A 27,384-nucleotide genomic window follows, 5' to 3' on the forward strand; every position below is an offset into this window, starting at 1 on the left:
GCCACACAAGCTCATGATAGCATACATGCATATATATATATATATATATATATATATATATATATATATATATATATATATATATATATATATATATATATATATATATATATATATATATATATATATATATTTCTCTGTCTCTGCAGGTACGTCTACACTAGCCCCCTAGTTCAAACTAGGGAGGCTAATGAGGGTGACCGAAATTGCTAATGAAGCACGGGATTTAAATATCCCATGCTTGATTAGCATATTTCCAGCCAGTCGCCATTTGGAAAATGACTAGCCTGAAGTAACTGCCCGCGTCTACATACTAAACAGCTCCCCCCCCCCCCCCCCAAAAAATAAAACACTGGGAAAAAATTCTGTTGAGATAAAAAAGGGGGAGACCAAAGTTATTGAGCAAAAAAAAGGGGGGGGGGACCCCAGCAGCAGTTATTAAGCATAAAAAAATTAAAAATCAGCATGGCCTCTTTAAGAAGAGGCTTTTTTGCCAGTGGCCATATTGTTTTTCTGTTCCAGCCACAAGACAAACCCCTGTGGAACCAGGTAAGCGGCGGGATGGGAGGGCCTGGTGGAGGGTCCGGGGGTCCCGGTGGGGAGGAGGGGCTGGGCCCAATTGCTGAATGTGTCATAGGGTTGCCAGGTGTCCGGCATTTTCACCTCCTGGCAGGGAAAAAAATCAGAAAATACCAGACATTTTAGGTGTCCGGTATTTTCTGGTTTTTTTTACTGGACAGGAGGCAAAAATACCGGACTGTCCGGGTCAATATCGGACACCTGGCAACCCTAGACTTAAGAGATAAGAGATACGGCATAGAGCTGTCGACTTTGCGTTTTGAATTTTTATGTCTCTTAAATTAAAACATTTCAGACACTCCCACCCCACAAAACCCAACCACTGTTGGAATAACCCACAGCTTTGCATACAGCAGCACAGTGGGGCGGATCCCAACCCTGCATGCTAAAGAAAACCTTTGGCACTCTGGAAGATTGATCATGAGCCAGGTCCATGCCTCCAGCATCACAAAGTCCCCAGGGATGGCTAAAGCCTCCTAGAGAAGCTGAAGCCTCCTAGCCACAAGGGGACCCACGGGGGCCAAGTGCAGCCCACAAAGTGGACAGCTTTGTCTAGAGATACTGGGTATAACCAGGACAGCCAAAAGAAATATTAATGCTGCACATGGCTTCTGCAGCCCCCAGCCTCAGCCGTATGAAGTCTTAAAGCTCCTCTTCCTGTTGAAAACCCAAGAGGAGACATGCAGTGGTAATGCCGCTTTTCCTCCTTCAAAATGAAATCCACCCCCACCCAACACGGTCTGGGGGAACCAATACCCCTATCTGAATGGGAATCCAGGGAATTTTCTAGTGGTTCTGCCTCAGTATTTTGGTTGAAGTTGCTGTCTGTGTGGGAACCTTCTCTCATGGAGGCACACGGAGCTGGACTCTGCTCTTTCTTACACTGACAGTAAGAAAGACTGAAGTGACTCCAACAGCACATGCACTGACTTCAATGGGAAATTTCTCTGAGAAACGGCTGCCTCCAAGACCAAATTTTTCCTTCCTAGTCATTTCCATGGAAACAGGCTTTGAAGTTCCAGATTCAGGCTGGTCACTTTGCTGCAGGGGCAGACAGATAGAGGAACTGGGTTGTTAGGAAAGTAGCCCATTAAAATATAAAGTAGCTCCAAAGCAAGAAGACTGTAGGAACTTACTAAGGAAAGGTCTTTTCCTTCTTTCTTCTTTTTCTTCAACTTGCTTCAGTTTTGAAAGTCTAATTATACCCACAATCCAGTATTTCCAGCTCTGGATAGTTCTGACAGAATTAATAGCAATAGCTCATAACTTCCCCATTCTTTCTAGGTGGCATCAAATTAAATCAGGCCAGTCTGCATTTGCTGCCAATCAAGAATGCATAGCACTCAATGGAAGTGTAATCACTGTCGGTATGAATCATGCCCTGGATGTAGCAGATTGATATAACAAATCTACATAACATGTAATTTGTCCAGGGTCATCGTTAAATGTGTTTGCACTCCCCTTCTGGCAGCGAGGAAGGTAATTATAAATTATAATTGAAGTAATAATAATAATCAGAGGAATTAACAACACAGAGCAGTGGAAGACAAGAAACAAATTCTGCACATTGACAACACTGAAGACTTCCATTTCTTAACAGCATCTTTCATCTCATAGCATCAGAACCAAAATATACAGGAATCACTTCACCCACTGTCGAAAAAGCAGCCAGCTCTGGGGTGGAATGCTTCATCAAGGCAGACAAACACATCACATTACTGGAAACAGAAAGATTTTGGCCAATGCCACCAAGGCAAACCCCGCTCTTACCCTCTCCTCCCTCCAAAAAAAAAGGTACCTTGGAGATTAAATGGGAGGGTTGGAAATAGATATGGATAACTAAGGTATCTAGGGGAGGTTTAATAGTAAATGTTAAAAATAAACATAAAGCTCTGAAAAAAATGAAAAGCCTCATTCTTAGTTTTCAGGGCATGTGTCAGTCAGGAACTTTTTTCTTCTTGCCTATAACAACTTATTGAAAAGTTTCCTTCTCTAATGCAGTTGGGAGTTGAACTACACAGATTCTTATAATGTATTCTAGCAGAGCATCAGTTTTAAGGTCTCCTAGGAATAGACCCCTTCTCCCTCCATAATATACATGGAATTGTATGTTTGTCCAGCCTATGTCTGAACAGAAACCACAGAGATTGAAATAAATTCATACCTAGGGAGCTTCTGTTGATTCAGATTAGTTTGAGAGCCCTGAGAAAAAATTATACTGCTGCTAACCATATAACCTCATTGCAGGAGGAATAACAGGTAGTTTGAAATAGGGTTTTATTTCGAACACCTGTTTCACTGCCACATGTAGACGCGGGCAGTTATTCTGTGCTTGTCAATTCAAAAAATGGCATCCGGCTTGGAAGATGCAAATCAAGCGCGGGCTATTTAAATCCAGGGCTTAATTTGCAATTTCAAATGCCTACATTTGCAGCCCTATTTCGAATTAGGCTGCAAGTGTAGACATACCCTGAGAGGGAACATGATACCAGTTTTCAGGTATCTAAAAGGGTGTCACAAAGAGGAGGGAGAAAAAAAATTCTCCTTGGCCTCTGAGGATAGGACAAGAAACAAGGGGCTTAAACTGCAGCAAGGGAAGTTTAGGTTGGACATTAGGAAAAACTTCCTAACTGTCAGGGTGGTTAAACACTGGAATAAGTTGCCTAATGGGGTTGTAGAATCTCCAGATATTTCTGGAGATATTTAAGAGCAGGTTGTATAGACATCTATCAGGGATAGTCTAGACAGTACTGGGTCCTGTCATTAGGGCAGAGCACTGGACACGATGACCTCTCGAGGTCCCTTCCAGTTCTAGTGTTCTATGATTCTATGATTCATGTGCTCACATGTTTTGCTGAATCAAGGCTTCTTTTCTATGAATATACAGACGACATTTGTTTCCAGTGCAATCAACGCATCATCTTTTATAATCACTTTTTTTTTTTTAGGAAGCATTTTTTAGGCTGCACGTAACTTCTTAAATTAGTGCCCATCACTTAAATCAAAGAAAGGGCGGGAGGAAGGGAGGGAGGGAAGATGTTGGAATAAATAAATGTAACCGCAATAGTAGCCACAATGTATTTTCAGTGTGCAAATGAACCCAAATCCCACTTGCTAATGATAACTCTCTTGTCATTTAGCTTCCATTATGGTGTACCTCAGTCTGATAGATATATCCTCTAACATGGTTCAGAGTGATCATTCTTGTTTGTAATGACTGTGACTATTATGCAGCAGATTATTTGAGGCCTCATTGCACAATGTATATCGGAATGACAGCGACTAATGCTGCCAGACAATGGCATGGATTGCCTACGTACAATACCAGTAAAAATGAAGCCACCTTAAAGGTATGATAATATCCCAGTCGCACTTTGTTAATCACAAAGACTGGTGGTAAAATTTCTGCCCCACTCAGAAAATGGGGCTTTGCCCAAATTAAAATATTCTTCCAAGAAAGATCACTTTCAACTGAATTTTCTGTCTGAAAATTTTAAAAAAAAATTTAAGTCAACAAAGCAGAAAACAATTATTTAAGAACTGTTAAGATATTTTGTTTCAACTGAAAATGCCAAAACAAAACATTTTGACATTTTCCAAACTGAAGCTTTTCTAAAATTTTCATCCTGTGAAAAGTGTCAACATTATGACATTTTGGCCCAATTTAGAATGAAAACAACTGGTGAAATATCGCACGGAAATTCTATTAGCTCTGCTAAACCCAAGCTACAGTACCTCATTACTAAAAGACCAGCAAAATGAACAAATTGTAATGAAACATGAGTCTATCATGAACATGATACCTAATACTGGCTATGACACAAAGTAACCTCACTAAGGCACTGGTACCCATACATCTCAAAGAACCATAATCAGGGCAGAAGGACTAGATCTACAATCCTACGCTATGGCCTATTCCTATGCCATGATCCTGCCTTTCCTTGGGTAGGTAGCAGATGTCAGGTAAGATGAATGGCACAGTTCACACCTCTTGGAGCTATTGTTCCAGGCTGTCTGCAGACTCAGTCACTGTAGGGTCATGTTTTCAATGTTTTGAATCCATAAGGGCTAGGAATCCTATTTATTTTTAAATGAAAGCTGAGACTCTGGCCCCATCGTGTGACTACAAAGGGTGGGCCCCAGTAGTGTTGCCAGGTGTCCAGTTTTCACTCGGACAGTTCGGTATTTTTGGCCTTCTGTCCGGTAAAAAAAACCCAGAGAATATCGGACATGTAAAATGGCGTAGTGACCTCTTTTTTTTTTGCTCAACCAATTTTTTCCCTGCCTGTTTGGGATTTTTTTGTGAAGGTATCTGGCAACCCTAGGCCCCAGGCATTATGGGTATGTCTAAACTACATCCCTCTGTCACCAGTGGTATGTAAATTAGACATACCGAAATTGCTAATGAAGTGGGGATTTAAATATCCCGCGCTTCATTAGAATAAAAATGGCCACTGCTTTTTGCCAACATGGCACTTTGCCAGCAAAAAGCGGCAGTCTAGACGGGGGTCAGTCGACAAAGAAAGCCTTTTCCAACCGATTCCTTATGCCTTGTGCAACGAGGTTTACAGGATCGGTCAGAAAAGGCTTTCCTTGTCGACCGATCCCCGTCTAGACTGCCGCTTTTTGCCTGCAAAGTGCTGCATCAGCAAAAAGTGGCGGCCATTTTTATTCTAATAAGCGCAGGATATTTAAATCCCCGCATCATTAGCAATTTTGGAATGTCCAATTTACATCCCCCTGGTGACAGAGGGATGTAGTCTAGACATACCCTGTGCTACGGTGCTTTTACAATCTAGTCCTGATTTCATCCCATACAGGGGAACATACAGAGTGACTTTTAAACCACACATGGCTTTAAACCAACTACCCCATCCATCTTACCAACCCAAGGAAAAGCAGGGTCAAGGCATAGGAATGGGGAAGCTCAGCTCTGGGCCCCCAGGAAGGAACGGGGCCTTCAGAGGAAAGGGTGGTCTTAGGGCCTCTCCCACCCAGCCCTCGGTGCTGCCCAGACCATGTTGCACAGGGTACCAGAAGCAATTTAAAAGGCCCACAACTCTGGTCGCAGCTGCTGCCATGGTAGCAGTGGTGGCAGCCAGAGCCCTTTTAAATCTCCAGACCCTGGGGCAACTGCCTCCTTTGCCCCACCTCCTCCCACCATCAACCCTAGGACACAGAAACCCCAATATGGCTTTGCAAGGGTCCTGCTCACACCTGGGCTAGGGTAACCTAGAAACCGACCACCCAGGCTGAATCTGTTAACTGCAGAGAAACAATCTGTTATTCACCTCATTGCTTGGTGCTTCCATTTCCAGCGGTGCTCTAGGGATCCAGTTACTGGCAACAACAACTTTCATCTCCCTCCCCCCACCGCTTTTGATTATTACCTGAATAAATATTTCAGGAACTCAGAAATCCTGGCCGGCCAGGTGTCGCGCACAGGCTAATTGCTCTCATTCAGCCCTAGAGTGTCACTGCAGGCTTTCAGGCTCCACGGCTCTCTACCACCAAGGGGAGGTCATGACAACATACAAATCTTTCCCTGTGAAGTGGGGGATGACAGGAATACTGCACCGGCCCAAGCCACTGAGAAAATCTCAATATTGCCACAGGTGCTGAGATGACGTGGAGGCTTTAAAAAAAAAAAAAAAAAAAACCTGCTTTGTCAGCCACACGTGTGCTGGAAGAATTCAAGAAGCCAAGGGCCTGAGGAGTCCTAGAGTCCAAGGCTAGAGGGGACCATTGGGATGGGGAGGTGGAATGTTGGGCTCTGGGTCTCGTTGCTGCAGGGGGATCCGGTGAGCAGTGGGGGCGCTAAGGCAGCTGCCTGCCTGCCCTGGCACCACAGACTATGCGGCAGGCCGAGCTCCTGGGTGGGTGGGGGGGGGAGCACACAGGGCACTGCTTGACCACTAGCACCGCTCTCCCAGTGACTGGAGACCTGCTGCTGGCTGTTTCTGGATGCAGCATGGTCTGCCGTGCCAAGAGAGGCAGGAAACTGTGTTAGACCCCCCTCCCCTTGCCTCCTGCTGCACTGCTGACCGGAAGTCACTCAAGGTAGGCCCCTCCTGCCCCAGCCCTGACCCCCTCCCAAAGCCAGAGCCCCCTCCCACAGCCCAAAGCTCTCATCCTCAGCCCCACCCTGGAACCAGCACTCCAGTCACATTATGCTGGGTCATGGGCATCAACTATTTTCTTCAACTGGATCATGAGAAAAAAAGTTTGAAAACCGCTGGCCTAGATGCTAGAGCCTCTGACAGGTGATCCTGACTGGTTTGGCTGGAAGGCTATTAAATGCCGGCTCTTCAGCTGCCCCTTCCCACACTGGCTGTGTCTTGACTGGCCAGTTTTTCCGGAAAATCAGCCGCTTTTCCGGAAAAACTTGCCAGCTGTTTACACTGGCCGCTTGAATTTCCGCAAAAGCACTGACTTCCTACTGTATGAAATCAGTGCTTTTTTGTGGAAATACTATGCTGTTCCTGTTCGGGCAAAAGCCCCTTTTGCGCAAAACTTTTGCGCAAAAGGGCCAGTGTAGACAGCTGAGATTTGTTTTCTGCAAAAAAGCCCCGATCGCGAAAATGGCGATCGGGGCTTTTTTGCGCAAAAGCGCGTCTAGATTGGCCACGGACGCTTTTCCGCAAAAAGTGCTTTTGCGGAAAAGCATCCGTGCCAATCTAGACGCACTTTTCCAAAAATGCTTTTAACGGAAAACTTTTCCGTTAAAAGCATTTCCGGAAAATCATACCAGTCTAGACGTAGCCACTGTGTGCTGCTCCTGTCCTCTGCCGTGGAACTGTCCCTCTTCCCCAGGAGCTTCCTGCTTGCTGTGCAGGGTGAGGGAGGCAGAAGGAGGGGGTGCTGATGTCAGGGTGCCCTCCTCCCCAACCCTGCACCACAGAGTGAGTTAGGGCGGGACCTAGAAGGGGCAGGGAAGGAGATGGAGCAACAGTTTTTGGGTTTGAGGTAGGTTCAGAATTGGCTTACATTCAAAAAGTGATCTTGTGCTTAAAGAGGCTGAAGACACTGCTCTAGACTGACCTGCTGTATAACACAGACCAGAGAACGTCCCCAAAACAATTCCTCACACAGGTCTTTTGGGAAATCAGCCGATCTTGACTGGTGATGGAGAATGATGTCAGAGATGGAGACTCCATCGCAAGCCTTGGTAAATTGTTCCAATGGTTAATTATTTTTGCTGTTAAAAATGTACATCTCTTGTTCTAGGCCTCAGCTCCTAGATCGGCAATTCATCCTTCACAGGAGTCCAGGGTGGTCAGCCTGTTGCAGATGGAGCAAGCGCTGACCTTCAGGAGGATAAACTCTGATAGGTGGATGACCTACATCTTGCAGCTATAAATTACAGCTCTTCCCAGCATACACATTTCCACCCCACCCCACCCCCCTTTGCAAAAGAACACAGTGAGGTTGTAAACTCTGCTCTGTGAAAGGGCAGGCAGGGAAGCAGTGAGTCAGACAAAGTGAGAGACAGGGAAAGCAGGGTAAAAGGTGCCTTGCCAAGTCATTTTGCTGCTTCGTGCTTCCAGACACTCCTCTGCTACCGAGAAGCAAACAGGTTTTGCAGAGGAGTTTGCAAACACCCACTGCTCTGTCCAGTCTTGTTGTTGTATAAACATTGGAACTGTTAGACGGGATCAAACCTGTCCTCTGCATAATCCAGTATCCCACCTCCAACACTGGCCAGCACCAGACATTTGAGAGAAAGATACAAGCAACCCCCAAGCAGGCAGATGTGGGACAAAGTGCCCCCAGTGAATGGGGACAGGTCTGTTGTCCATGTATGGCAATGAAAGACAGTAAAATAGAGCCCTGCACATACACAAAATTTGCCTTTGAATCTTTATCTACAAAAATGAGCCATGTATATCTGCATCCATATCCACAGATGCAGATACCCATGGATATAAAACAGATCTTTGCAAATTTGCAGGGTTCTAGATACAAAATGTGAAGTCACATCCGTATCTGCAAAAATGAGCCACGGATATCTGCATTCATAGCCATGGATGCAGATACCCATGGATATAAAGCAGATATCCATGGATTTGCAGGAGACTACAGTTAAATGCTATTGACGTCACTGTTGTGAGTTGGGGGTGGTTCAGAACAGGTATACATTTAACAGCAAGTAAAGTGACTCCTGATCTTTCTAGGCCTCATCTGACAGTCCATAGGCCAGCAGAACTCCTCAGACCCATCTAACCTTTGCCCTGCATCTCTGTGCAATCATTTACACCAGTGGAAAATGGATGCAAAAAGCTACCGATTCAGGATAGGAGCATTTTGCATCCACATAGCGCTGTAAAAATGATTACACACCCGGATATAAAGAGGATTGCTGAAATCAGTTCCCAGGGTTAAGCTTACAGAAATTCAGAGCACCGATCACCCCAAGCTGAAGACAACCACAAAGATGGTTGGAAAACTAATGTCAAAACTTTTTTTTTTTAAACAGAAAATACCATTTTTATCACAATCGGAAGATTCTAAAGATGGTGTCAATTTTGACCATGCCTCTTTCTCAAAAAACTGATCAACATTGTCACCACTGGTTCAGAAAATAGTGCCATTTTCTTTCAAAACTTCAAATTTTTCTTTCGAACCTTTGATGTCTCACGTCATATTTTATGTTATGGGTGTTCTCATTTCTATTATTTTTATATTTATTTATAGTTACATTTATATTTTTGTTATTTTATCATTTGTACATTATTTCATAATATTATGCCACCGCTGGCCTTTTATTTCATTTTTTAAAATCATGATGGACAACTGACACACAGGGCTGATAGAAACATCATATCTTCTTTTCTAGATCCAAGTGGCTTTTGGCTGTGTTATAATGAAACGGTTTGAGAAGAACCGAAGAATCCAGGAGCAGAATTCCAGGCTGGGCAGAAATGTGGGACTCTTGAAAAGGAAGGTGCTGTGTAAATGTAAGGTGGTAGCAGGCAACCTGCAACCTGCAGGCCACATGCAGCCCATTGCAATTCTATGTGTGGCCTCATGACATTTGATTTTCCATTGTCCACGGGCAGGGCTGCCAGATTCCACTAGTTTCTGGCTGCATCATTTTTTCCTACTCGTATTACTAAAATGACATGCAGGTAAAGCAAGATGGGGTGAGTGCTGATTGCACACAACATTGACTGTGAGAGCCGGGTGCTCCCTCTGCATCCAATCACAGTGCTGCTACCATCCCACAAATTCTAGGTATACAAGCATAGGTAGTAAAACTACCCTATCCTGGGAGACAGTCTTGGTTGCCACAATCTTATGGCCCACTGATGCTATATCTACACTGCAGGCTTGTTGCGCAAGAAGGTTTTTGCAGAAGAGATCTTCCGCAAAAACTTCTTGCGCAAGAGCGCGTCCATACTGCAAAAGCGATGCGCTTTTGCACAAGAGAGCGTCCAGGCTGCATGAACACTCTCTCAAAAGGAAACTCTGATTGCTATTTACATAATAGCCACCAAGACACCTGTCCTTTTTTTCTGATTGCCACATTTTGCGCACAAAACACCCTGTTCCCCGTCCACACACACCTTTTTATGCAAGAGCTCTTGCGCAGAAAGGAGTTATTCCTTGTAGAAGGAGGAATACCTACACCGGAGAAACCCCTCTGTTCTTTCATTTTACTTGCGCAAATACATGCCTGAGATGTGAACGCGCCGCACGTTTTTGCGGAAAAACGGCTGGTTTTGCACAAAACCTCTGTAGCGTAGACCTAGCCTGAGATGAAGGAGGGTCACTCATGAGGCCCACTAACTACCCTAGGTTGCCCATCGCTGATATAAGGTATTACAGACCCATCTTCAGTGCATGAAAACCAAGGCAGATCCACTGACGTCGGTGATGCTTAGATGTTTTATACCCACTGAGGATCTGCCTGTCCTTCTCATGGGGTCTGTCTTTATTTTTTCATAGTATCTATTAAAAGGGCCATGGCAATGCTGCTTTAATCAGAGGAATTCAAAACACTTTACATCCACTAAGTCTCACAAGCTCCCTGTGAAGTACGTGAGTGTCCTTGCTTCAGAGATATATAACTTGAGACAGCTGACACAAGTGAGTTGCAGCACCAAGAAGACAGGCTGGGAGAACTGAATCCCAGTTCCTCCTATAATGAGCAGACCATACTGCCTCCTGAAGTTGGAATTTGGTCAAGGCAGTGTAGCTCTCGGACCTGTAGATTTCTAATAGGCACCAGTGATCAGGATCACAGCTGGAATTTTCAAAAGTGCCAAGGAGCGAAGGAACTTCTTATTGAAATATATGGAATTTCAGCATCTAGGGTGAGATCTTCAAAGGTTTTTAGTAGGCTAAACATGCAGATCACCCCTCTACTGAGAATGTCTTAAAGCACCTATCAGAGGGGTAGCCATGTTAGTCTGAATCTGCAAAAGCGGCGAGGAGTCCTGTGGCATCTTATAGACTAACTGAAGTGTTGGAGCATAAGCTTTCGTGGGCAAGGACCCACTTTGTCAGGTCTTTGCCCACGAAAGCTTATGCTCCAATAAATCTGTTAGGGTATGTCTACACTAGCCCCCTTGTTCGAACTAGGGAGGCTAATGTAGGCATTCGAACTTGCAAATGAAGCCCGGGATTTAAATATCCCGTGCTTTATTTGCATGTTCCCCTCTGGTCGCCATTTTTAAATGCCACTAGTCCTGATTAACTGCCCGCGGCTACACACGGCAGTTAAACGGTAATTCGAACTAAGCCCTTAATTTGAATTACCTATTACTCCTCCTGGAATGAGTTCGAACTAGGGGGCCAGTGTAGACATTCCCTTAGTCTATAAGGTGCCACAGGACTCCTTAAAACACAATGTATTTCTAATCCCCAAATAAAACATTTCATTTGAATAAACCGTTTGCTCTTTTAAACTTAGAACTGTTAGCCTATACATATGTACATTTACAGTTTGCATACATGCCACTTCATATTTTTTTCCTGTTTTTTGTCATTTTTTTAAACTTTCTGTGTGCTCTGAAATGTATTCTGAGACAGTTTTTCAATTTCTTTCCATTGTAGAGTATCAAATCTTTAAGCTGTTATGGGCTAACAGCTTGAAATGTGTACGTGATGGATGTGATTAAGTTCAGATGTGCACACTCTTCAGAGCTTTTGTGTGTGCCTGTTTGTATGTATTTTCTAAACTAATACACTCCTTACTTGCATATACATACACACTACTGTTTTGTCATAATACATCTCTCTGATGCAATATATTATATTTTCCCAATCATATAAGTTTTATATATAAATATAAATATATGAATGATACAGAAATAGGGTGAAAAGGTCAGGAAAAATACACTTTTTGTAAAACCCGGGAATTTTTTGGTAATGACAAGTATACCCTAAAAACAAAGGAGCTTGTATGTCAGTCAATTTACTCCTAGACAATAATGAATTTTAAACACTAGGTACGTTTGCTCTCACAGTTAGATTCTAGAATGTAGCCTTTTGCATTTCACAGCAACTTTATCTCAGTAAATGAACAAAACCACCATTTCTCTTGGAGAAATATCACGCCAAGTAATACAAGTAGAATAGTCTGTCCTTCATGTGACTTAACTTTCTCTGAACTGAAGCATATATGTGCTGGGCATAACAGTCCCTGTGCTCGCTCTGTGTGTTTTTTTGATGGTCAGATAAATGGCTTGTCACGCTGCCCTACACCGATAAAGCCACAACACTGCATTAAAAAACAGATTGCATTAGGAGAGGAAAATGGATTATTAATGGCAGTCAAGCACACTGAAGTCATGGGCTGTTGATATTCTAAAAGATATTGAGTTGATTTTACACTGCTTTGGTTTTGTAGGCTGAATTTCAGAGCCACCCCATGTATAGGACCATTTGAGGTGGCCGTCACAGACCCTGCGCATTTGAGAGACCCGCGGCGGCTGCTCCAACCGGGATTACTTGGGGCCAGGGCAGCAACAGGGGCTCTCTCTCCCCCCATATATGCACTCACTGCCATGACAGGAGCCTAAGTGCCTCCGCAATCTGTTCCGCTTTGCCCTGTCGCCCTTTCATGGCTTGCTGCACTCGGCTTCTCCACAGCAGGAAGAAGTAGAACATCCTGGCCCCAGGTGAACAGATGGAGGCAACTCCTGCTGCTGCCGCATCAGGCCCCCCGTCATTCCCCAGGCCTTGTTCCTCGGGAGAGGGGGCAAGGCAGGGGCAGAGCAGGGATGGGTCTTGGGGAAGGAGCAAGGTCTAAGAGGAGGGAGGTTTGCCCGGGAGCCCACGCCTATGGCACTGGGAGTGTTACCTCAGGCCCCACCCCCCACCTCTGGGACGTCCTTGCTGAATTTCATTCCATTTATTTCCTATTAGAAATGGGCAACCCCTGTATCTGTAAGCAAAGACCAGTGTAAACTTCATCTGAATCCGCCCCCTCCCTCCCCAGGAAAAAGGGAGATGGGATGGCCTAGTGGATAGAGTCTGGGAGTGGGACTCAGTAAATCTGATTCTATGCCCAGCTGTGCCACTGGCTTGCTAGATGACTTTAGGCAAGTCCATTCACCACTGGGGGCCTCAGTTTTCCCATCTGTAAAAAGGGGATAATGCGACTTGCTTACTTTGTAAAATGCTTTGAAATCTTCTGATGAATAATGAATATAAATGATGGATATTATTAAAACTTGTAGAGATCCAAAAATATCAAAGTAACCTTGGTATGACGTGATCTCTCGTGCTGAGTAGTACCTATTTGGTGTATATTTCCATCGCCTTCCATGTAAATGTGGCAAAATCAGGTGCTAAGTGACTTACCAATAGACCCGTGGCAGAGCCAAGGGAAAGAATGCCCCACTTCTCAGGCAGAAGCAGGGACTGAATCCAAATACTTCTGTCCCAGTCCAGTATTTTAACAAGACTATACTTCCTTGCCCTTCATTTGGGTGATCAAATTTAAAATTCCTAAAAGCTTCCTCTAGGCCAGGGCAGGCAAAATCCAGCCTGCCAAACATTTGGATCTGGCCCACCACAGTCTGCTGGGCTGCCGTTGTCCCATGGCCTGGGGACCCTTGGGCCGGCTCCCTGCTTGCCACACCCCCACACGCTGCTCAAAGAGGCTGGCTGCTGCACCATGTGCATCTCTGCATGTCACGCGCCAGGCGTCGAAGGGTTTTCCACATGGTGCGCCTGCCCTCAGAAAAATCCTTACAGCTCCCATTGGCTAGAAATGGGCCAATGCGAGCTGCATGGGCTATGTTTGTGGGCACAGGCAGCTCATGAAGCTGCCCTCTCTGTAAGCCATGTGACATGCAGACACACATGAGGGCCCCAGCAGTCGGTCGCTTTGTGCAGCATGCAGGGGTGCGGCAGACTGGGAGCCTGCCTGATGGTCCCGCTCAGCTGGTGGCCAGGAGCTTTCGACAGTAAGTTTCTACTGTTACCTGCACCTGGCACCTCAGCCCCTTCTACACCCAGTCCTCAACCCCCTCCTTCAACCAAATTCTCTCCCAGACCCCACACTCTCTTTCACCCCAATCCTCTACCCGAGCGCCTTTCTGCACTCAAACTCTATTCAAGACCTAGCACCTTCTCCATTACTATCACAGAAGACTGCGGTCCTTCATTACTTACCAAACTTTTGGAGAGCCCCAGCACCAAAAATTATCACTCACCCCTAATCTAAGCCCCAATGGCCCATCTCCAAACTTATATAAGAAACAACAAACAAAACCAGCTTGTAAACCCAGAAAGGAAAAATATGTAATGAGAGCAAAGCAGCAGCCCTTCCACATGAAGCAGGTCCTAAGAAACACATCGAAAGAAGCCCCTAAACTGCTCCTTCAATTTAGATGTGAAGACAACGTGCCTTTTGTTTTTATGAACCCTTGGCCTTTCTGAAGCTTCCTGGCAGGCCAGCCAAAAAATCAAATCAGACCCCCGCCTGCAGTTTGCTAACAAATTGAATGCATTAACATGGCTGGTTGCTTCCCAGATCCAGTGACCTTGATTCCAATGCCTAATTTAGATCAGACTCTGGAATCACCACTTTCACGTAGGAGTAGATGAGTTTGAGATGTCCAGAACATTCTGATTTACCTTCCTTAAAGGACAACCACACCTTACATAAAGGATTGTGGAGCCCTTTCATCTGGTTGCAAAGAAGAGTAAGTCACTGATGGCCTTTTAATTGCCTTAATCACAAAGATAAAAATGAATAATCAGCAATGAAACAGGAGTCCTCCAGCCTCACCAACAAGTCTGATCCTGCACTACTTCCTTAAACAAAGCCATGTGGTGATTTCTATGAGAATTTTGCCTAGCTCACAGCAGTAAGATTGAGGCTCCTGGCAAGAGCAGGTCAGATTTTAAATGTGTGAGAAAGGCCACGGACTTACACATTTATTTTAGGACAGTTCACCTTATTATTTTCCACAGGCTTTTTAATAGTAACGAATAGGAAATCGGTATTTGAGTTTAAAGAACTGTGGCAGTGCAAACTTGGTCATGCATAAGAAATCCCCTATCCATGTGTGTGTTACCCTGAGGTTCCACAAGAGGGTAACAGCCAATGGGGCTACTTCCTTAGTTCAAGAGGCAGAGTCCTGCATGTAACCCTTGTTGACAGGGCAGTTGACAGATTTGTCAGGCCCTGGACCAGCTGGAGGAGGGGAGCTAGCCTCCATCAGCCAGCCCTCAGTACCACCCGGACCGCGCCATGTGGGGCTCTGGTAGGATTGCCAGATGGTTTAACCAAAAATACCGAACACTCCCACCCCCCCAAAAAAAAACACCGGGAAAAAAATTCTGTTGAGAAAAAAAAAGGAGGAGGCCAAAGTTGTTGAGAAAAAAAAAAGGACCCTGACAGCAGCACATCTCCCCCTAGGGAAGTCGCATGCAATCCTGGGCCACAGGATTGTATACTCTTTCCATTCACACAGCCAGGCCTGCTGACAGCAGGAAGAAAGGAGGCTGCTGCCCCATGGCCCAGCAATTCAAATGGGACTGGGGTTCCCAGCCGCCACTACTGTGGCAGCAACAGTGGCCAGAGCCCTGGCCCTTTAAATCACAGCTGGCGTGCCAGGTGGCACGCTCTGTTCAGGGCTAAGGGCTTGGCAGCAAGGCACATAGGGTTACCAGGTGTCCGGTTTGGAACCGGACAGTCCAGTATTTGAGCTTTCTGTTCGGGAAACAAATGGAGAAAATAGAAATGTCCGGTATTTTCTAAAGAAGATGGAATGTCGATTGTGATGTCATGCCAAGTGTGTCCGGTATTTTTGTTGAAACCATCTGGCCACCCTAGGCACAGAGTAGTCTGGGCAGCACTGACGGCTGGCTGCCCCAACCCCACCCCTTCTGTGTAAGGCTCTGCCCATTCCGGGAGCATGGAGCCAGCCTCCCTCAGTTTGCCCAGGTGCCTGGCAAGTCTGTCAGTCCCCTGCCCACAATGGATTCCACTGAAGATTCCACTTCCTTCAATAAGGTTTTTTAAGGATGTGGTAGGATGTCGCTCTGTCCCAGTAACCCGTGAATTTGCTCAGCACTCACTTGGTTGTATGGCAGGTGACATGCTTTCATGTTGACTGGAGCATGACACTGGAGCAATTCCAAAAGCCATCACGTGCACTCTCCCCTCCTTCTAAAATTTAGGACAGTTAACTCAGTCCTCAGATACGTGGAAAAATCTCCCTGGTGCTTAAGAGAGGACAAAACAAGGCCCTATTGTACTGACTGCTATGGGGCAGTGTTTCTCAACCAGTGGTACGAATACCCTTAGGGGTACTCCAGAGAAGTCTGGGGGGTACCTAACACAACTGAAATTTGGAGAAAACTGAATTTTTGGTTTAAGTTTTACAGCACTTTATTATTTTTGTACCTTTTACACCCAAAAATGTCATCACCCGCCCAGCTACGATTAAGTTGTTTAAACAAATGTGTTGCAATGGTAGAAAATAATGTGTGTCTGAAAACTGTAGGTACCGGTGGTAATTATAATTTTTTTTAAAAGGGGGTACAAAAAACCTCCATTGGTCCGGCATCCAATGCTCCGGCACTTCTGATGGTCCGGCACCATCAGGAACCTGGAAGTGCTCTGGCTGCCGGACAATTGGAGCTGCTCTGCGCCCGTCTTCCCCGATTCAGCCACTGCTGAAACTGACCAGCAGCTGAATTGGGGATGCCTGGGGCAGAGCAGCTGAGGTGCTGCCGGGTTGGTCCCGCAGCGCCGAAGGGCGGCACTACCGGACCAACCCGGCAGCACCCCAGCTGCTCTGCCCCAGGCATCCGGGATTCAGCTGCTGCTGAAACTGACCAGCAGTGGCTGAATCGGGGACGCCTGGGGCAGAGCCGGACTATTGGAAGGGGGGGCTATGAGGGGTCTGGGGTGGCATCCCCCACCCTCCACCTCAGACCCCTCATAGCCCTCCCTTCTGATAGTCCGGCACATTTGATAATCTGGCACCCCCGGGTCCTAAAGGTGCCGTATTATCGGAAGTTTACTGTACTTATAATTTTTAAAGGGGTACTTTATAAAAAAAAGGTTGAGGAACACTGCTATAGGGGATTCCTAAGTGCAGCTGTGGTCCTGTGCCCCAACCATTCAGACAATATCTCACCAGCCTATGTAAACATCCTGCTAATATTGAGAACGATCTGTGAAGATGGCTATCCTTTTCAGACACACCGCAGGTGAGAATCTTGGCAACCGACTGTATATTTGAGAGCGCTTGTGTGTCTGTGTCTGCTTGTTCCCCCTAAATAGTAAGAGCTCGGACCAGCAAATTCGATATACAGCTTCCTTGCACCATAACTTAAAGCAAGGTAAGAGTTTGGTTGTGCCAGGACAATGGGATGTGCCTGTAATGGGATTGCTTCTATCAAACCATACAGAAAAGAGACAGAATCACTGGGCAGGTAAGAGAGGATGACTGGACCTGCCCCCGCCCTGAGCCTCCACTCCCTAGGTGTCCTTTCAGGGAGGGCAGTGGAGGGCGAAGCTCCCTTGCTCCAGATTTATACAGGGACATTGCTGACTGTTCCCCTTTGTTGGGGAGTGAAGAGAAAGTGCAGTTGGCTGCATTCCTCGCTCTGGCTGGGAAGCGCAGGGGGCAGACAAACCTGGAATCTTCCCCAGCCGGGGGACATGCATCCCTCTCCCAGCTGTGCTTGCTGGAGCTGCACTGGCCATGGAGAGATGCTTCTCTCCTGGCCCCAAGCTGCTGCAGTGACAGAGGGCTGAGGTAGTCCTCCCTCCCCGGGCAGTCTGTTTACTAAACCCCCCCCCCCCTCCACGCTAGCCCCACCCCAGAGCAATTATTTAAATAGAGCATGCACATTTTCATTTTATTTAAAAAAACAAAATAAAAATTAATTGAGCTAAGGACCCGAGCAGCGCTGGATACATCTTCTAGTATGTATTAAAAACAGAGCTGTCAGTAAAAACATTTATGTTCCCATCAAGATTTTATTGGGACTATTAATGTCCCAGTACAAAGCACGAACATTGATTTCTGAAGTATTGCATTTACTGTGGTAAAACTCTCAGACCTAAATAAAATCCTTTTTCAGTTTGGTACGCATGGTTTTAGCAAAGCCTTATGGGGAGCAATAGGGGGCAAACAGAAAATTAGAGCTGTGAACTATAAAGAAGTGCATAGTAAATGGGACAGAACTTCAGACAAGTTAATCTGTTACCAGAGCAAACACACCTGTGACTATATATAGAACCTGTCTTAAAGACACAGAGCCAAATTCTGCCCTCATATCAGCCTATCATTAGGGTTGGACTATATATAAATCAGAGAGAAATGGATGACAGGAGAGGGATCATGTGATGATTACTTGTTGTGTTCCCTCCCTCTGGGGCATCTGGCATTGGCCACTGTCGGCAGACAGGATACTGGGCTAGATGGACCTTTGGTCTGACCCAGTACGGCCGTTCTTGTGAGAAAGGATGGTCTTGTGCCTAAGGGTGCAAGACTGCAGATATGAGTAAACACCAGATGTTTTTGATTCACTGGCAATTCAAAAAAGTAAATTATTATTTTGGGTCAAAGGAAAGGCCTTGGACTCAAAGCGAAACATTCCATTTCAAAAGCATTTTTAAATGGTTTTGAGAATTGCTAAATAAAATGAAGGGACATTAAAAAGGCATTTTGAACCAAAAACCTGAAATATTTCATTTAGAAAATGTCAGAACAAAACATTTCAACCACTCCCCACCCCAATAACCAGTTTGGCAAAACTGACACGCAGTTGTGAAATGCTTCAGAGACATTAGAAAAAAGTTGTAGCCCAAAAAATGCTCACCACTCTATTGGACTAGGGCTCAGAAACCTGGATTTACTTCCTGACTCTTTATATGACCTTTGACACACCTCTGTGACTCACTTCCCCATATGGGGATAGTAAATAAGGATTAATAAAAGGATAATAATGCTTCCTTTGTCCACCTTGTCTATCTAGGAACCACCTTTTGCTATGTTTACTTAACCAAAGGGCAATATTGCTCTACATATAATAAAGAATAAAATACCCCCATAAAGCCTATTATTCAAATGGCTGCAATATTTTAAAACATATTCAATGTTTGGTTGGTACTCCTAATCTAAGGTGAGAGTTGGACAGGTAAAGTACTGATAGTCAAACAGAACAGAGTCCTATTCATGTACATCACATGAAAGCAGGCAACCAAATATTGACACATTTTATAAGTGCTTATATACAAATACAAGAAGTCTAATTAAGATGGGTGGATTTGAGTACCAGTTATTAAATAATATTGATGTTATAGGTATCACAAAAACATGTCAGCATTATCCAGCTGGTTATTAGACATTTCATTGATAAGAATGTGTTTAGTATTTTCTTTATAAAAAGCTTGTAGGGTGCTGCATGCACTGATCACACTTATAACCACTATAACCCTTGACAGAACACTATATAGAGTGTTTGCATTGTAAGCTTCTGTAATTGTGTAATTCACCAAACAGAAAAAAAACAGCTTTAGTTCAGGTAAAGTGTGCCAGATAGCCTGCTGAAGGAAAATAAGGTAGAGTCACATCAAAGGAAAAAAGTGATAGAAATGTAGCCGTGTTAGTCTGGTGTAGCTGAAACAAAATACAGGACTATGTAGCACTTTAAAGACTAAGGTGGGTCTGGCCCACGAAAGCTCATCATCTAATAAACCATCTTGTTAGTCTTTAAAGTGCTACATAGTCCTGTATTTTGTTTTATCATTCCTAACTCTCTCCAAGAGAGGGAGACCTAGGGATGAATTCAGCCCATGAGTTTTGGTCTTTGGAGTCGAGGGGATAAAAATCCCTAACAAGGAGAAACTGGATCTTTTTCATGCAACTGAACTCTGACGGGCAATGATTCCTAAACATAAGCAAACAGATCCCTTTGCTGCGTGGCCTGGTTAGCCCTGAAAGATATTTGGAATTAACAGATTACTAAAAATCACAGACTGAAACTCACTTGTATGTACATACTTGCTTGTTTTAACTTGTAAATAACTCCCTTACCTCTGTTTCCTAGTTAACAAACCTTTGGTTAGTTGATAACAGGATTGGCTGCCAGCATTATCTTTGGCGTGGTAAGGTACAAATTGACACGATGGTCTCTTCAGACTGGAAGCGACCTGAATTTTCTTTTATTTTTGGTGAATGTGATCATTTATCACTAAGTCCAACTGGCCTGGGTGACACAATAGACTGGACTGCCTGTGAATCCGTGGTGAGGCTGCTACAGTGTTCCAGGTCCATGCATTTATTCATGGGTCTAATTATGGAACATAAGACCAGTTTGGAGTGTCTGTCCTGAGGTTGGCTCTCATGGTCATAAACCCATGACCATTATCTCAAGATGAAATGTAAGGAGAACATTTCTAGACACCATTAATTACTGCTTCTTAGGGCACCTAGATTTGGAACTCATAAGGGGGGAGGAAATTCGTAATTTAGTCATAAGTAGTGCACAGGATCTGGTCCAAGAGGTGAATACAGCTGAATTGCTCAACAATGGCAACCATAATTTAATGAAATTTAAGATCCTTTAAGGAGGGGAAAACAGAAAAACCCACCCCAATAGCATTTAGCTTCAAAAAGGGAAACTACACAAAAATGAGGAGGCCAGTTTTAAACAGAAATTAAATAGAACAATCCAAAAAGGGAAATCTCTACAAGCCACATTGAAACTTTTTCAAAACACCATAGTAAAAACTCAAACTATATTAAATAAAAAGAAATAAGTGTCCAAAAATGGCACCATCTCATGGCTAAACAATACAGTGAAAGAGACGGTTAGAGGCAAAAAGGCATATCTTAAAAAGTTGGAAGTCAACTCCTACTGAGGAAAATAGAAAGAAGCATAAACTTTAGCAAGTCAAATGCAAAAGTATAATTAGGCAGGACAAAAATGAATTTGAAGAGCAGCTAGCAAAAGACACAAAAGTAAATGGCAATTTTTTAAAGTACATCAGAAGCAGAAAGCCTGCCAATCAGGCTATGTCTACACTACCAAGGTTTTTTTTTTTTTTTTTTTTTAGAAAAACAGCTGTTTTTCCAATAAAACTTCACTTACATCCACACTGCAGTCATGTTCTTTTGGAAGAAAAATCGAAAGAACAGAGGGGTTTTTCTGACATTGGTAAACCTCTTTCTATGAGGAAGAAGCCTTTTTCTGAAAGGGTGTGTCTAGACTACATGCCTCCTTCGACGGAGGCATGTAGATTAGCCAGATCGGAAGAGGGAAATGAAGGCTTACCTGTGTCGATGAAGAAAGGCTTCTTTGTCGGGGCATCGCGTCCAGACTCCCCCGATCTGCCGACAAACAGCTGATCGGCAGATCGGGGCAGCCATTTAAATTTAAATGAAGCCGCGATTATTTTAATCGCGGCTTCATTTCCCTCTTCCGATCTGGCTAATCTACATGCCTCCGTCGAAGGAGGCATGTAGTCTAGACACACCCAAAGAGCTCTTTCGGAAAAAGGCACGCATGGACGGGGAAGAGAGAGTTCTTTCAAAAGAAGAGGAAAGAAGAAAAAAAGCAGAGGTGCCCTGTTGGCCACTCCATCCATAGTAATCACAGCTTACATGCGAGATAGCGTCCATTCAGTGTTGACACTATCTTTCGAAAAAGCAGATCACTTTTTCAATGCACTTTGGCAATGTGGATGATCTCTTCCGGAAAAGCTTCTTCCGAAAGAAGCCTGCAGTCTAGACCTAGCCTCAATGGTCAATCAAAGTGCTAAAGGAGCACATAAGGAAGACAAGGCCATTGCAGGGAAGCTAAATGAATTCTTTACAACAGTCCTCACGACAGAGGATTTGACAGAAATTCCCACACCTGAGCCATTCTTTTTAGGCAACACATCTAAAGGAACTATCCCAGACTGAGGTGTCAGTAAAGGAGGTTTTGGACAAATTGATACATTAAACAGTAATAAGTCACCAGGACCAGCTGGTATTCACCCAAGAGTTCTGATGGAACTCAAATATAAAACCACAGAACTATTGACTGTGGTATATAACCTAACTCTTAAATCAGCCGCTGTATCAGATGACGAGCAGTTAGCCAATTTCTGGATAAAGCTTTAGAGGTATTCCCAGCAATTACAGACCAGCAAGCTGAATTTCTGTTCCAGGTAATCTGATTGGAACTATAGTAAAGAACAGAATTATCAGACACATAGATTAACATAATATATTGTGTAAGAGTCAACATAGATTTTGTAAAGGGAGATCATGCTGCATCCATCTATTACAATTCTTTGAGGGATCAACAAACATGCCGACAAGGGTGATATCGTTGTACTTGGACATTCAGAAAGACTTTAAAAGGTCCCTCATCAAAGTTTCTTAAGCAAAGTATGCAGTCATGGGTTAAGAGGGAAAGTCCTCTCATGGATCAGTAAAGCTACATCAACACTGTGGAGCTATTTTGGGATCTTTAAAGCAGCCCGTTATTTTAAAATAAATGATGAAATAACGGGCGTATATTCTGGCGTTGCTGTAACCCTCATTCCACGAGAATTAAGGGACATTTTGGAATAGTGTGTCATTTTGAAATTTCAAAATAAGCTATTTCGAGGTAGGGGTGCAGTGTAGATTTGCCCTTACTGGTTAAAAAATAGGAAACAAAGGGTAGGAATAAATGGTCAGCTTTCAAGGTGGAGGCAGGTAAATAGCAAGGCCCTTCCAAGGTTCTGTACTGGAACCAGTGCTGTTCAACATATTCAAAAATGATTAGGAGAAAAGGGTAAATAATGAGGTGGCAAGGAATGCAAATGGTATACAATCACTCAGGATAATTAACTGCAAAGCTGAATGCAAAGAAGTACAAAGGAATCTCACAAAATTGGGTGACCAGGCAACAAAATGACACATGAATCTTAATGTGGATAAATGTGAAGCAAAAGAACACTGGAAAATCATAAACCCAGCTATACATACAAAATGATGGAATCTAAATCAGCTATTCCCATTCATGAAAGAGATCTTGGAGTCCTCATTTTCAGAGAACTGTCCACACATACTCTATACGCTTCAGCAGTGAGAAAACCTAACAATGTTAGGAGCCATTAGGAAAGGAATAGATAATAGGATAGAAAATATCATTTTGCTACTGTATAAATTCATGGCATGCCCGTATCTTGAATTATGTATGGTCTGATCTCCCCATGTCCAAAAAAAAAAGAAGATACATTAGAATTATAAAAGGTACACCAATGGGCAACAAAAAATATCACAGGTCTAGAACAGCTTCCATACAAGCAGAGATTAAAAAGACTGGAACTGTTCATATTAGGCCAGGTCTACACTGCAGGGGGAAGCTTAGATTAAAGTATGCAATTCCAGCTACATAAATAACATAGCTTGAGCTGAAGTACCTTAAACCGAGATTGGAACAATCTCCTCAGCAGGCAGGCGATGGGAGAAACACTCCTATCAACTTCCCTTACTTCTTGTGATAGTGAGGAGTACTGACACTGACAGGGGTGCCCTTAGCATTTGATTTATCAGGTTTTTAACTAGACCCACTAAATCGAACCCCAGAAAATGGATCACCAGAGTGTTAATCTCCAAGTAAGTGGAGAGGTGACCTTAGAAAAGAGATCATAGAATCACAGGACTAGAAGGGATCTCGAGAAGTCATCTAGTCCAATCCCCTGGACTCATGGCAGGATCAAGCACCATCTAAACCATTCCTGACAGATATTGGTCTAACCCAATGAGGGAGATTCCACAACCTCCCTAGGCAATTTAGTCCAGTGCTCAACTACCCTGACAATCAAGAAGTTTTTCCTAATGTCCAACCTAAACTACTCTTGCTGCAACTTAAGCGCATTGCTTCTCGTCAGAGCTTAAGAATAATTTTTCCTTCCTTGTAACAACCTTTTATGTACTTCAAAACAGTTAGCATGGCTCCTCAAGATGAGTGGGGCGGAGGGGATATGATAGAGGTCTATAACATCATGAATTGTGAGGAGAAAGTGAATAGGGAAGTGTTATTTATCATTTCACATAACACAAGAAGCAGGGGCTCACCTGTAAAAATTACTTGGCAGTAGGTTTAAAACAAACAAAAGCAAGTACTTCTTTACACAACACACAGTCAACCTGTGAGTTTGTTTTTTGAAGGCCAAAAGTATAACAGGATTCATAAAAAATGAGGTAAATTCATGCATGGTAGGGCCATCCATGAGTATTAGCCAAAATGATGAGGGAGACAACCCCATGTTCTAGGGTCCCTAAACCTCTGGTTACCATAAGCTGGTACTAGACAACCAGAGATGGATCACTGGATACACTGCGGCTGTGTCTAGACTGGCAAGTTTTTCCGGAAAATCATCTGCTTTTGCGGAAAAACTTGCCAGCTGTCTATACTGGCCGCTTGAATTTCCGCAAAAGCACTGACGATGTCATGTAAAATCATCAGTGCTTTTCCGGAAAAACTATGCTGCTCCCGTTTGGGCAAAAGTCTTTTTCCGAAAGACTTTTGGGCAAAAGGGCCAGTGTAGACAGCATAGTACTGTTTTCCGCAAAAAAGCCCCGATCGTGAAAAAGGCGATTGAGGCTTTTTTGCGGAAAGCCACGTCTAGATTGGCTACGGACGCTTTTCCGCAAAAAGTGCTTTTTCGGAAAAGCATCCTGCCAATCTAGACGCGCTTTTCTGAAAATGCTTTTAACGGAAAACTTTTCCGTTAAAAGCATTTTCGGAAATTCATGCCAGTGTAGACGTAGCCTGCCTGTTCTGTTCATTCCTTCTGAAGCATTTGGTGCCAGTCACTGTCAGCTAGACAGACACCAGTGTGGCCATTCTTGTATTCTTATGATATTTACTTGACTAGCCACAAGCCAATGTCTTTCTTTCTGTGGGAAGAAAAGCAACATCAGAACATTGAACCAACATTATCTCTGCTGCCTCGGCGTCAGACGTCAGTGTTTCCCATTTCTGAATGAGGAGTTGAGGTCATCTTTGATGCATTAAGCCAACTCAGGCGGATTCAGGCTGAAACTTCAGAGCATAGGTTCCAGAATACGGGAGTTCTACAACCCAGACAGTCACCTGAACTGAGCCATGGCAGCTTCAGATGAGGCTAATCAGAAGAAGTGACATATGGTAACACAAATCCTGTAGGACTACTTTCCCGTTGAACAAGTCCTCCCATGAATAGTACTGACACAAACTCTCTAAACTGGAAAGGTATCATTAAGCTTGCACAGACCATTCACACTGTGACCCAAAATGATGCTAAACTCTCTTGCTTTCTAGCTTCATTACAAAGCTGAAAACTGCGTTGGTTTGGCTAGCATGCCTTTGAGTAAGTGTGGACTTGGTTTCCACAAAAGCCTGGTCTGATAGAAATGCGAAATTAGTGTTTTCCCAAGACCAAAGTGAAATGTATCGGCTTTGTGGGCTGAATCTGAAATTGGGGCAGAGGGAAAAAAATGAATTGTCACTTTATATAGGTGACAGGAACACCAAGATTTTACATTGCAGACCCCATCAAGTTTGTGACACACACCGGCATGCACACATGTGTGTCCATCTGCAGAGGCCATCCCTGAAGCAACAGTTTTTCTCTGAAAAAAATACTAATCAAGCACTGTCAATACCTATTGCAAATGCCCAATCCCTACTAGAGTTCCAGCTGACTTCCTCGGCATAACCCATTCCATATGCGTCGGCAGTGACTACCTCAATGCCTTTCTCAGATGGAGTGAAATTAAAATGATTAGAACCACTGAGTTCCTATATCCACATCCAGCACTTGGGAAGCTCAAGATTGAGTTATGAAAAGCCCATCGGAGCACAATGATCACGTAGACCTCTTCCAAAACTCAAAGGAAAGCATTGAAAGCCAGACAACCCTGCAACCGGGGATAGTCTTGAGAAGATGAGGATGCAAGGGAATGCGGCAGAAACAAACCCAGAAGGCAAAAAATGACTATTATTAGTTCAAAATACTTGTATAGGGCCATAAAATTACATGACATCCTTTGCACAAATAGTTCTCTGCCCTTGTCAGCTTAAAATCTAAATAAGCCAAGATAAAAAATATAGAATCTGATCAAAGTTTGGGGGGAAAGAAAAAGGGAACATTTATTTATACAGAAGAACAGAGAAGAGATTGAAGAGGTGGACTCCAGAGGAGAATGAATGATAGTTTGTTTAATGGATTAAGAAGCATGTTCTAGTTGAGGGCGCATGATATCCATTTACCTTTCTATTTACTTAGGCACTTGCATAGCTCTCATCACCATAGTGCCTGACCACTTAGAAGCACACAGCCAAGAGTAAAAGAAGGAGCGAAATGGGGCAATAAAGCAAGAGCATAGGGAGCCAGGCTGGATGGAGATAGCATTAGGGAAGGCTGCTCACCAGAGCAAAGAAGGCAAACAATTTAACCAGCCTGTGCTATTACTTCCTTGTGCCTTATCTAGTTGATCTGCTCAGCAAAAACTACAATGGTGGAAGTGGTAGAGTTTTTCCTTGTGGCTCATTGGTCATACGAACCAAACTAGGGCCACTTTACCAGACACATCACGCTTCATCCGTCCAAAGTCTTTGATGATTCTCTAATTTACTAATCAAAGATTATGGAACAACAGGGAACAACACCTGGTAATAAAGAGGTAATGCAATTAGAGATGCTTTCATGAGCACTGGTCTGCTCCCATTGCAACACTTCTCTCGTTCTGAGATAGGGAGTCAGATGTCCTGTGCACACATTATTGTCTATTTATTTAGAAGGAACGGTAAATGCAGAGTAGCTCAGATGTATGGGGGTGGGGGCCACAGAATTCCCTCCTTGTAAATTCACAGACGACAAAATTTCTATCACATATTTCATTAAAACAAAACCACAAGCACCTAAGAGTGGCCATACCAGTTAGACCAAAGGTCTATCTAGCCCAGTGTCTTGTCTTCTGACAGTGGCCAATGCCAGGTGCCCCAGAGTAATGAACAGAACATATAACTATTAAGTGATCCATCTCTTGTCACCCATTCCCAAGTTCTGACAAACAGAAGCTACAGGCACCATTCTTATCTATCTTGGCTAACAGCAATTGATGCACTTATCCTCCATTAATTTATCTAGTTCTTTTTTTTTAAACTGTTTTTGGTCGTCACAACATCCTCTGGCAAGGAGTTCCACAGGTTGACTGTGCATTGTGTAAAGAAATACTTCCTTTTGTTTGTTTTAAATCTGCTACCTCTTAGTTTCATGTCCTCTCCATGGATCATCACCTTGTAGTGGTGGAGAGGCTTATGTGTTCCAATGACCCCCGAGAGTGTTACTGCCTG

General features: G+C 43.9%; 1 protein-coding gene across 6 annotated transcripts in view; it reads right to left on the reverse strand.

Moving 5' to 3' along the window:
* RAP1GAP2 (RAP1 GTPase activating protein 2) overlaps positions 1-27,384 on the reverse strand; it is a 353,090-nt gene that overhangs the window by 93,591 nt on the left and 232,115 nt on the right. The gene's annotated exons all lie outside the window — the stretch shown is intronic.

This window comes from Pelodiscus sinensis, chromosome 21, assembly GCF_052426305.1.
Source record: "Pelodiscus sinensis isolate ZL-2025 chromosome 21, ASM5242630v1, whole genome shotgun sequence".
NCBI classification, from domain to species: domain Eukaryota; kingdom Metazoa; phylum Chordata; order Testudines; family Trionychidae; genus Pelodiscus; species Pelodiscus sinensis.